This window comes from Haliotis rubra, unplaced genomic scaffold (assembly GCF_003918875.1).
Source record: "Haliotis rubra isolate DU_JTF1 unplaced genomic scaffold, ASM391887v1 Scf633, whole genome shotgun sequence".
NCBI classification, from domain to species: domain Eukaryota; kingdom Metazoa; phylum Mollusca; class Gastropoda; order Lepetellida; family Haliotidae; genus Haliotis; species Haliotis rubra.
The window spans coordinates 243922-254414 of NW_025767339.1; the positions used below are offsets into that span (position 1 = coordinate 243922).

Genomic DNA, 10493 nt, shown 5'->3' on the forward strand with positions numbered 1-10493 from the left:
ATGCTAGTGCTATGTTTGTTCAGAATGCTCTGCATTCACAATGGAACCTACTCAGGCGTACTCAGATGTCATGCTATGTAAAGTACCCTTGACAGTTTATGAGAATATGTCTATCATGGAAAGATAAAAAGTATCTTATCAAGAGTGGAGCATTAGAGTTTAATTCAAAGAAGGCTCACCGTTTTTATCAAGAATGTTTTTTTATTTTTTCACTGTTGAACTTGAACTAACGTTTTGCATTAGTCCTTTAATTACATATTTGAAATTAGCCTATTGCCAAGTGGTGAAGGCATAACTGATTTGAAGTTAGCCTATTGTCAAGTGGTGAAGGCGAACTGATTTGAAGTTAGCCTATCGCCAAGTGGTGAAGGCATAACTGATTTGAAGTTAGCCTATTGTCAAGTGGTGTAGGCGTAACTGATTTGAAGTTAGCCTATCACCAAGTGGTGAAGGCATAACTGATTTGAAGTTAGCCTATCGCCAAGTGGTGAAGGCGTAACTGATTTGAAGTTAGCCTATCACCAAGTGGTGAAGGCATAACTGATTTGAAGTTAGCCTATCGCCAAGTGGTGAAGGCGTAACTGATTTGAAGTTAGCCTATTGTCAAGTGGTGAAGGCGTAACTGATTTGAAGTTAGCCTATTGTCAAGTGGTGTAGGCATAACTGATTTGAAGTTTAGTTGTCATTTAAAATGCATTATTTTTGCAATATAACCCAACGACCCATTTTGTAACATCACATGTGGCTTATGGCAAAAGTGAATGAGAGTAAAGCCACAATATCCGTAATCTGTGATGTGACTGTGTTGTAACCTTGATGCCTGTTGTCATAAAACTGTATGTCATCATAGAATGTCAGAGCATGATAGACATTGAGAGAAACACATAGATGCTTACTTTCTCATAGATTGCTGTTAAATGTGCACACTGGTATAGACATTGTTTTCTGTGTTTTCTTAGAGATGTTAATGTTTCCGTTTCATGTTAATACATTTATTATGTAATGCAAGGGGCTATTGCTGTAATTTTTATGTAAACCAATAACAAGAGTACATGACACTTTTATGGATAACAACTTCGTTTTATTCTTTACACACGACGTTTCAGGGCTTATTCGTGCTCCTTCATCAGGTGAATACTGAGAAGGAGCAAGAATTAGCTCTGAAACGTTGTGTAAAGAATAAAAAGAAGTTGTTATCCATAAAAGTGTCATGTATTCATGTTGGTCCAACTTCTAAATGCCTTTCAAAACTTGAATAACACGAGGCTTTTAAATTCTTTGAATTAGTGATTGAAGTATTTACAAACAGCTTATCTGATTGCAGATTCTTGAAAACAAACTTATACTAGTCCCACAAATAGAAATTTAATGACACCATGTTGGAGATTTCATACATCCTGTCATTTCTTAGTGCCGTTTTCCATATAAGGAATATGTGTGTTCTGTGAGCGCAGTTTCTATAACAAATTTCCAAATTGAGGAGGTAACAAATGAAGCGGAATCGTTTGAGAAAACTTACAGCTGATAAGAACCCATGCAGCCATCTTTTTGACTGGTTGGTCAAAGTCTGCTGAGGTGCACCTGACGTGACCTTCCTTGGAGGTGTGTTCAGAATGTAGAGAGGAATCTTGTCACAGCAGATCTAATTTCATTGACATAATTGGCATGGGGTAAAAACATTTTGCTTTATTTTGTCCATTTTGATGTATTTAACTACACAATCCCACTAATTTTTGCTTCCCTTAAGTTTTCACGTACCATTTTCTTTCTCAATGATGTCCTGGTTCCAGGAATGTGGGTTATATGGTTTATGTGTTTTTACCAGATGGACTAGAATAATTGATGGATGTTGTAACCTGTGTGACATTTTGCAGATGTCCTCAACATGTGTGAGTAGGTGCAGAATGTCACCTACTGATCTCGTGTACATCTCTCTCTGAATGTGGGATAGTTTTCATAACCATGTGTTTCATACCTTATTAACTTCATAAATCAGCAGGGCTCCAGATAAGGGTCGTATCGGCGTATGTATGGATAAAAAATATGCAAGATACGGTAGGAAATAGTTTAGAAAGCATAGCAGATACGCACCACAGCAATGGTGTACGGTCTTAGAATCATTTACAGACGTATTTATGTGAAAAAGTATTGTTTTATTGTTTATTGACCTGTTTACACAAGAGTAACAATGTTTTGGTGCATATATGAAACGAAACACAAGATTACTGATACGCCATTAATTTCCATTCAGTACTCTAAATGTACTCTTAAGGTTTTCCAGTACTCCTATATTGAATAAATAAGGTGTACATACTCCTGATCATGAAAAATTATCTGGAGCCCTGAATCAGTATGAAACACCATTTTGTACTGGGTAGGAAGCAACAAGAACTAATTCTGTGATCATTGCTGAATAGATTCACAATCATCATATCTGTCAGGTTTCACTTTTTTTAATAAGAGTTCAAAAGTTTATTTAAAAAACCCATCAAGGTGTTGTTTTCATAATTCTTTTCATATATGAAATTTGAAACTGTTAATTTTATGGTAAGCAACTCCAGATATTATTTTAGATGAATTTAGAAATACTGATTTTACAAACATCTAAATATGACACATCTAAACAAATACTTAAAAAGATTATCTGGATCAATTTCCTGGTTTCTGGCCAGAGTTTTCAGACAGGGTGAAGACTAACATGAGATAATTATTTAGACAATGTTTAGTGAAATACTGTCAAACAAACTGTGCTGATTCAGCATGTTCCTCGTGCTCCACCTGGTGACACATGGCCTGATAGCATTCTCTATGTTATGTCAGTGTATTAGGTCACAGCTGTGTTTGGCGTGCTACATGGTATGGTTATGCATTGTACTGTTATTGTCGTCAAGTCACAAATGTGCAGCTATGATGAATATGTATGTTTCAAGTATCAGGGTACAATTTTGTTGATATTGTATTGGATTTGATACTGTATTGGATTTGATATTTTCCATTTGTAGGACAATACTAAATGGCAAACATTTTTATGTCTTAAAAATGTGAATGTTATCGTGTTCATACGTTGAGACTTACTCTTCAAGGGGGCTGTTCACAGACCCTTTGGCAACAAAACGTTATTAAGTCATATCCTTCATACCGCTCTTTTGAAGTTGATGACTTGAAGTTCATTATATATGTAATTATACATTTAATGATGAAATTTTGAACTGATAATGGGACAATCTGTCTTATACATGGCACAGATAACTCTGTCAAGACAAACATAAAATGGACACCTGATTGTTGATCGTGTAACTCCCCAACCCTCCCCCCTTAGTAACACTTAAGGCTTAAAGTGGGCCTCCATTTTGTTATGTAGTGGATGATTGAGTTGCTATTTTATCAGTATCAATATTCAGCCTTGTGACTGTGACATTGGTGAGTGTGTGGTGGTGTCATTTGGAGTGGATTATTTATTGATAATAATTACATCACTGAACCTGTTTGCAAGATTCATGTATATTCTGTTTATACTATAGTTTGTTGTTTATCACTGTGCTGAGCAGTGTTGCAGCTATATTATGTCTGGATCAGACAAACCAGTGATTGACATCATGAACATCAATATATACAATCAGGGTACGATGACATGCAATCAACAGTCTTGACAACTGATCCAGTCTTTTGTGACAAATGTAGATTACATGGCATTTACAGTCTCCCCTGGTACTCCCATAAGAAGTGAGTGAGTGTGAGTGAGTGAGTGAGTTTAGTTTTACGCGGCACTCAGCAATATTCCAGCTAAATGGTGGCAGTCTGTAGATAATCGAGTCTGGACCAGACAATCCAGTGATCAACAACATGAGCATCGATCTATGCAATTGGGAACCGATGACATGTGTCAACCCAGTCAGCAAGCCTGACCACTCGATCCCGATCCGTTACTCGCCTCTTCCGACAAGCATGGGTTACTGAAGATCAATTCTAACCCAGATCTTCCTGGGTCCTGATAGGAAGTCCCATAGGTTGTGTATACTACGTCAGTAATCTTGTATCATGAGTGGAAAATACAGAACTGGCAAGATGTTGATCTGTTGATCTTTGTTCAAATTTCTTTGGATGACATCAGATGAGTGCAGTGGCTGCTGTGATACAATATTTATCTCCCTTTAGACAAGACTGAGTTATACCTCTCATGATGTTTGCAAGTATATTAAGTGGGTTGTTTGAATCTTTAATCTGCATAAAGTAAATATTATTTAAGTCTATGATTGCCATACAATATGCATATATACACTCAGACATTGTGTTTCAGATCATTATGCTGTGCTTGCAAGTGTTACAGACATTTTAAATGTGTATATTTGTTAACCAGCATGAAATGGAAAGGTGTAAAGAAAATTTAGCAAGCATTGACAGTTGTATATCACTGTCATATGTCACTGTTATGACGTCACAACACTGATAGTGATGCAGAAAGTATGACATCATAGTCAGATGTAGAAAGTGCCAAATTTCATGCTTTCTGTTGTACTAAAAACCAGAAATACACTCCCAGTTCATTTCTATTGTCCTATCCTATGCCAGATGTATTGTGAAGTATACTTTTAAGGTTAGATTATGTGTAATTCTACATTTTATAACCTATAATTATACATATCAGTTTTGAAAGATGTCTCCCAATAATGACTTGGGAAAGAAGTATTTTTCAAGAATTAATATTATTATTCTGTGGTGATGTGGTTGTCAGGTCAGTGGTGGTCGTTTGTGATTCAAAACCTCTGATTGACCAATCAGAATTTTCCCAATTCATGGTAGAGATTTCATTGGATGTATGTAAATGTAAGTAATATGCATTTGGGAACAGTGCAAAATATCTATTGATGTTATTGATGTTGATTGACATCAGTTGCAAGTTGTTAATTCAGGAGAACTTTTAATGAAATGAAACTTGTTGTCGTGTTTGTGTGGAGGTATTGACATTATTCCTGCAGTTTGTTTTCTTCTTAAAGCCAGGCCAGTCTGTTTTCTTCTTTACAGAATTTCTATATCATTGTGCCAAACAATCAAGGAATAGGGTTGATGCAATAAAAGACTTATCATCCCTTACAATTTGCCTGAAATCGATAATTGAAACTGCTAGGCGAACAGCTTCCAAACAGGGAATTTATGCCATATATGGAATGTAAACAATTGCTCCATACATCGAAAACTGTAGCATGCAGTGTTGTCGATGTTTGCCAAACTGGCTTCAATTACAAGTTGCGTTATAGGATATTCGTAAAGAGCGCTCCAAGGGACATAACTCTATGAGGTTCACTTGAAATAATGTTCGGCTATCAGAGGGCGCGAGAGTCAATTTAATGCAACGTTGCATTAATTCATTTGAACCTTTTGATTTAATATTGTAATCTAAATACGTAATTTTGTTTGGAATAAATTATATGGTAGCTCCCCTGAGGGCTGATAGTATTATTGAGAGAAATGCATTAGTTTATTTATAGAGAAATGTGGTGTGACATTGTGCCTTTAAAAGGTTATACTTTAAAACATACACAGCATGATAAATGTAAGATTTTCATTAAGTGATTTACTTTTATTCACAAGATCCCACATACTCTATCAGGGGTTCAAATTGTTTTTAAAAAGCCACTTGCCACAGGGCAAGTAACTTAAAGAAAGTAACTTGTCCTGACTAATTCTCCACTTGCCCTGATTTTATGACATAATTATGATGATGTAATTATGAAAGAATAAATTAACATGGTATTTGATGTTAAAGTGATAAATAGCAAAAAAAGATAACTCTACTTTATTATCATTGCAAAATTTAATAGCTACATTTTGAGCAGATATGAAATTAAATCCAAGTTTATTTGCAGTTTGAAACCATAAGTGGAAATTATCTAGTAGCCCGCGGACAAGTAAGATACCATTATTTGATTGCCCGAAATGAAAACTGACTTGTCCCGGGCATCGGGCAATGGGATTTTTGAACCCCTGTCTATTCATGTTTTACAAAATACACAGAAGACCTCTTCCCAGAACGAGAAAACATATTGGTCTGGCCCCGACACAAACTGTTACTGGCAGAACCATGGCAGCACTTTCTTGTTGAGGATTAGCTGGTATCCTTCAGAAGACATATGCTAATTCTAAACTTTTTTTATGGAAAATGAATGTCTCTGTTATGTTGTCATATTGTTATGATGTTAATGTTGCATATTTTCATAATTATATATCCTTCATAAAATATATATGATTTTTTTTTAACTGAATTAGTTTAGATTGTCTTCCAGGAATGTTTAGGGGCCATTGTTTATCAGTACTAGTAGGGATAGAGAAAACGTTCCACAGTAATACCTGAAGGAGTGTTTTCTGTATGGAAGCTAGAATGTGGGTAGTCTGTTTCTTGCCAAAATACCAATCACTTGTACATAAATAATTCAGTATTTTCTAAGCTTGACTATTATGATGTGTCAACCCAGTTGGTTTTGTACCTTCCTTGAGCGTGATTATGTCATTAGGTCAACAACTTTGCATTTGTGTCTTTTTTTGCCTTTTCTTCTCCAAACAAATAAATGAATAAATCATGGCTTCTTTTGAATGTGTTTGCATGTTGACTCACTTCTGTATTTGCTGTTTTTAAGGGGCATTTTGTTAGCCCTGTTGTTAAAGCATTTGCCTGTCACGCTGTAGACCCAGGTTTTATTCCTCACATGGGTGCAGTATGTGAAGCCCATTTCTGATGTCCATCAACGTGATATTACTGGAATATTTATAAAAGTGGAGTAAAACCATACTCACTCTCTTTTGTTTCCATGAAATCGCCTCCGTGGTGTAGTGGTTAGAGCGTCTGCCCCGAGAGCGGAAGGTCGCAGGTTCGATCCCCGACCGCGTCATACCAAAAGACGTAAAATTTGGTACCTGCTGGTCCCTGCCTGGAGCTCGGCAGTAATGGGTACAACAAGGACTGGTCGGCTCGGAGTCATTGTAATGTATTCTGAGTGGGGTACTCATGCTTAACTGCGGCATGGTATCTCAGTGGGCTGGCACTATAAAACCAGCTTAAGTCTGGGCTAGTACAAGCAGCCACACATACACACGCATGCACCTCGTCATATGAGCGAAATATTCTTAAGAGCGACGTTATACCACATTTCACCTCACAAGTTATTGTGGATAGTTTGGATAATGGTCAAAGGATGAACTTGATAAATATTTATTCCCCCGGCTTAAAATATTAACGATCATATGAGCGAAATATTCTTACGACGTTCAACCCCATTTCACCTTACTGGTTGTCGCACCCACAGCTCTGTTTCAGGTGATAAATGTCAACGCCCTTCACCGATGGCTTTCCTCTCATATCACTGATAGTCTTTGACTGACTGAATACTGTTCTCAAGAGAGCTAAACCCAGGGGCGGATGTACATGTAATACAATCCTTCAAGTTGGGAGACTAGAGCCCTGTTATTTTGTGGTGATATATTTTGCTTTTGTTACATTTTCGGAGTAAACAGTATGCCCAAATAGTTACATGTTAAACGTAAACCAGTGCTTCCCTATTCTCATTCAAAATTCCTATTGTTACATTTGCTATCCATTTGCGAACCCAATAATGTTTTAAGTAAGATTAACAGTTTCAGTGTGTCAAAGTAGTAACATGTTATATTTGGGACTGTCAATAGTTCCAAAATATTAGGGGCGGTGGGGTAGCCCTGTGGTTAAAGCGTCCGCTCGTCACGACGAAGGCCCGGGTTCGATTCCCCCACATGGGTACAATATGTGAAGCCGATTTCTGGTGTCCTCCGCCGTGATATTGCTGGAATATTGCTAAAAAGCGGCGTAAAACCATACTCACTCACTCACTCCAAAATATTAATATTCCATTGTAACAGGTTACCAAGTCTAAGGTAACGGCTTAATTTCAGTATAAATCTGGAAACGCTTAAAGGACATCATCAAACGTGAAAAGTAGGGAGGTGTTATAATCCACTGCCAGAAATGGGACATACGGAAATTGCACTGCCAGAATTGGGACAGGCCGTCAATGATTCGGTGGGTAGCTATACCTTTGTAACTCATTAGCTTTGTAAGAGTTGAATGAATTCTTCACATAATAATACAATCTAGAATAACCTATACATGCATGTTCACAATATTCTTGGGGTGGTGCGGTAACCTTGCGGTTAAAGCGTTCGTTCGACACGCCGAGGACCCGATTTCGATTCCCCACATTGGTAAAATGTGTGAAGCCCATTTCTAGAATATTGCTGGACATGGAATTTGGCTGCTGGAAAGCTGAAGTGGTCCTTTTCATACAGCCTTGTGGTGAGGTTTGTGTCCCTTTGAATCTTCATGCATAGATCTAAATATTCAACACACGAAGCGGTCTCGATGGTCCTCCTATGATAAGGTGGGTAAATCAGTGGAAGCGAATTGGTTATTTGATTGTTATTAGAATATCATATACCTAAAGCTTAACTTAATCGTCCGGCCAAATCTTCATTGCCAACCCAAGCAGAAATTCTGCATTATATGCATAGGGAAACAAATCTGCAAGGAGCACAATATGCCTAGTTCATGTCTGACCCCTAAATGAAAAAGCCACCTGAGCTTCACTGAGAAAACTCGAACAACAATGCTAAGGACCACCTTCATATTCAACATTTAAGTATTATATTGATCATAATATGAACTATTGATACTTTAATATTGAACATGGGCCCTTATCGGTATTTGTTGAGTGTATGTTGAACTTGAACCTCATACTTGAAAACGGTAAAGGTATCTGTACCGAAACGTTGCTATTGTACAGTCAAGAAGTTGATCATCCATAACGACTTGTCATTCCTATGGTTGGCACGGTGTATTCCCAGAGTGGTCCCCCTGTCTATTAGGTAACAACCAAATTCAGGGGCCACTCCGGGACAACTCGTTAGGAAGGTGTGAACGTGGGGGCCAGTGTGGGACAACTTATTAGTTGTGAAAACAAAGAGTTAATCTGCTACTGTGAGTAGAAGGTGACTGCTGAGGCTGTTAGCATGTCATCATAACTTCTATGAAGAAAAGAGCCTGAGAGGAATTCATCAGCATCCCACAGATATATGAACAAGAAGAAAGAAACTACTGACAGATTCAGCAAACGCAACACCACTAGAAGTTTCTACAAATCTTAAGCTCTTTCACAGTGTGAAGTCGAGTTTGTACAGACAACGTGCCAAGAAAGTTCCACAGACACCGCAAGCAGCAACAGATCTACAGCTAGATGGTGAATGGACAGAGACTTTTTCTGGTGATGACTTTCTGCTCATAGACGATCTTCAAGAAAGTAGTAGAATTGTTGTATTTGCTACTGTTGATAACCTGCAAAGGCTGTGCAAGAGCGATACCTTTTCCATGGATTGGGTTAGGATAGGCCAGTGCGGGAACACTTAAGTGTTCAGGGGCCACTCTGGGAAGGGTCCTTAACAAGGCCTGAAAACTCAGGGGCCACTGTGGGAAGGGCCACCCCGGGCATAAATCGTTGACACATGTCATCGTATGTAATTGCTTAGATCGATGCTCATGCTATTAAACACTGGACTGTCTGGTCCAGACTCGCTTGATTATTTACAGACCGCCGCCATATAGCTGGAGTATTGCTATTATTTTGCTAGTGTGGTGTTAAACAACCAACGAAGCAAATGATATTCTAATCCACATTTTAGAATTTCAGGTACATAACGCACATTAGATATTTTACGCCCGCTTCCAAATGGTCATGTGTGTTTCTGATTTCACCCTCGGCCAACAAGTTACACAAATGCTTTACTCTGGTTTCTGTGTAAAGAGTTTAACGCGAACAGCGATGAGGATGATGTAAAAACGGGGGCCAGGAAACACCAGATTGAAGTTGTTGTAATTCACTCTTACGTTGCTTTTTGTTCTTGTTATTTGAAGTCTGTCTCGGATTTACAAACAAATACTGCGTGCTTCTGGTGAAGCGTTACCTGCTTACCCCTTCCAAAGATCCATTCATATAATCTTGACAGCCTTTCTGCTTTTCCTTATGGACTCTCTTATGGCGAATAATCGAGACCGGCTATTTTCGAATTCCGTTCGACTATATTTTGTTTGATGTTTGCCAGCACAACACCCGTACTTTTGACTTTCACCAGACTGGTAATTATTGAACCTTATCATATATCCTATATAGACCTATATAATATAACTGGAAGGGTACACAACTCACTCACTCTCACTCACTCTCTAATTCAAGTCAAACGATTTTTCACCTTTATAGAGAGAATCGGAATCTGCGATCATAACAGTTTGACAACAACAATGAGAGTTCTCTGTAATTCTCTACCCGTGAAGATCCAGGTTAGAATTGGTCTTCAGTAAGCCATGCTTGTCGTAAGAGGCGACTACCAGCAACAGGATCGGGTGGTCAGGCTCGCTGACTTTGTTAACAGGATCGGGTGGTCAGGCTCGCTGACCTTGTCATGTCATCGTCTCCCAATTG

General features: G+C 38.1%; 1 long non-coding RNA gene across 1 annotated transcript; it reads left to right on the top strand.

The window, feature by feature from the left end:
• Positions 1 to 346: 346 nt before the first annotated feature.
• On the top strand, positions 347 to 1475 carry LOC124256648. The gene is made up of 2 exons (XR_006893026.1): positions 347 to 591; positions 675 to 1475. It is a non-coding gene; the product is annotated as an uncharacterized LOC124256648 (long non-coding RNA).
• Positions 1476 to 10493: the final 9018 nt, after the last annotated feature.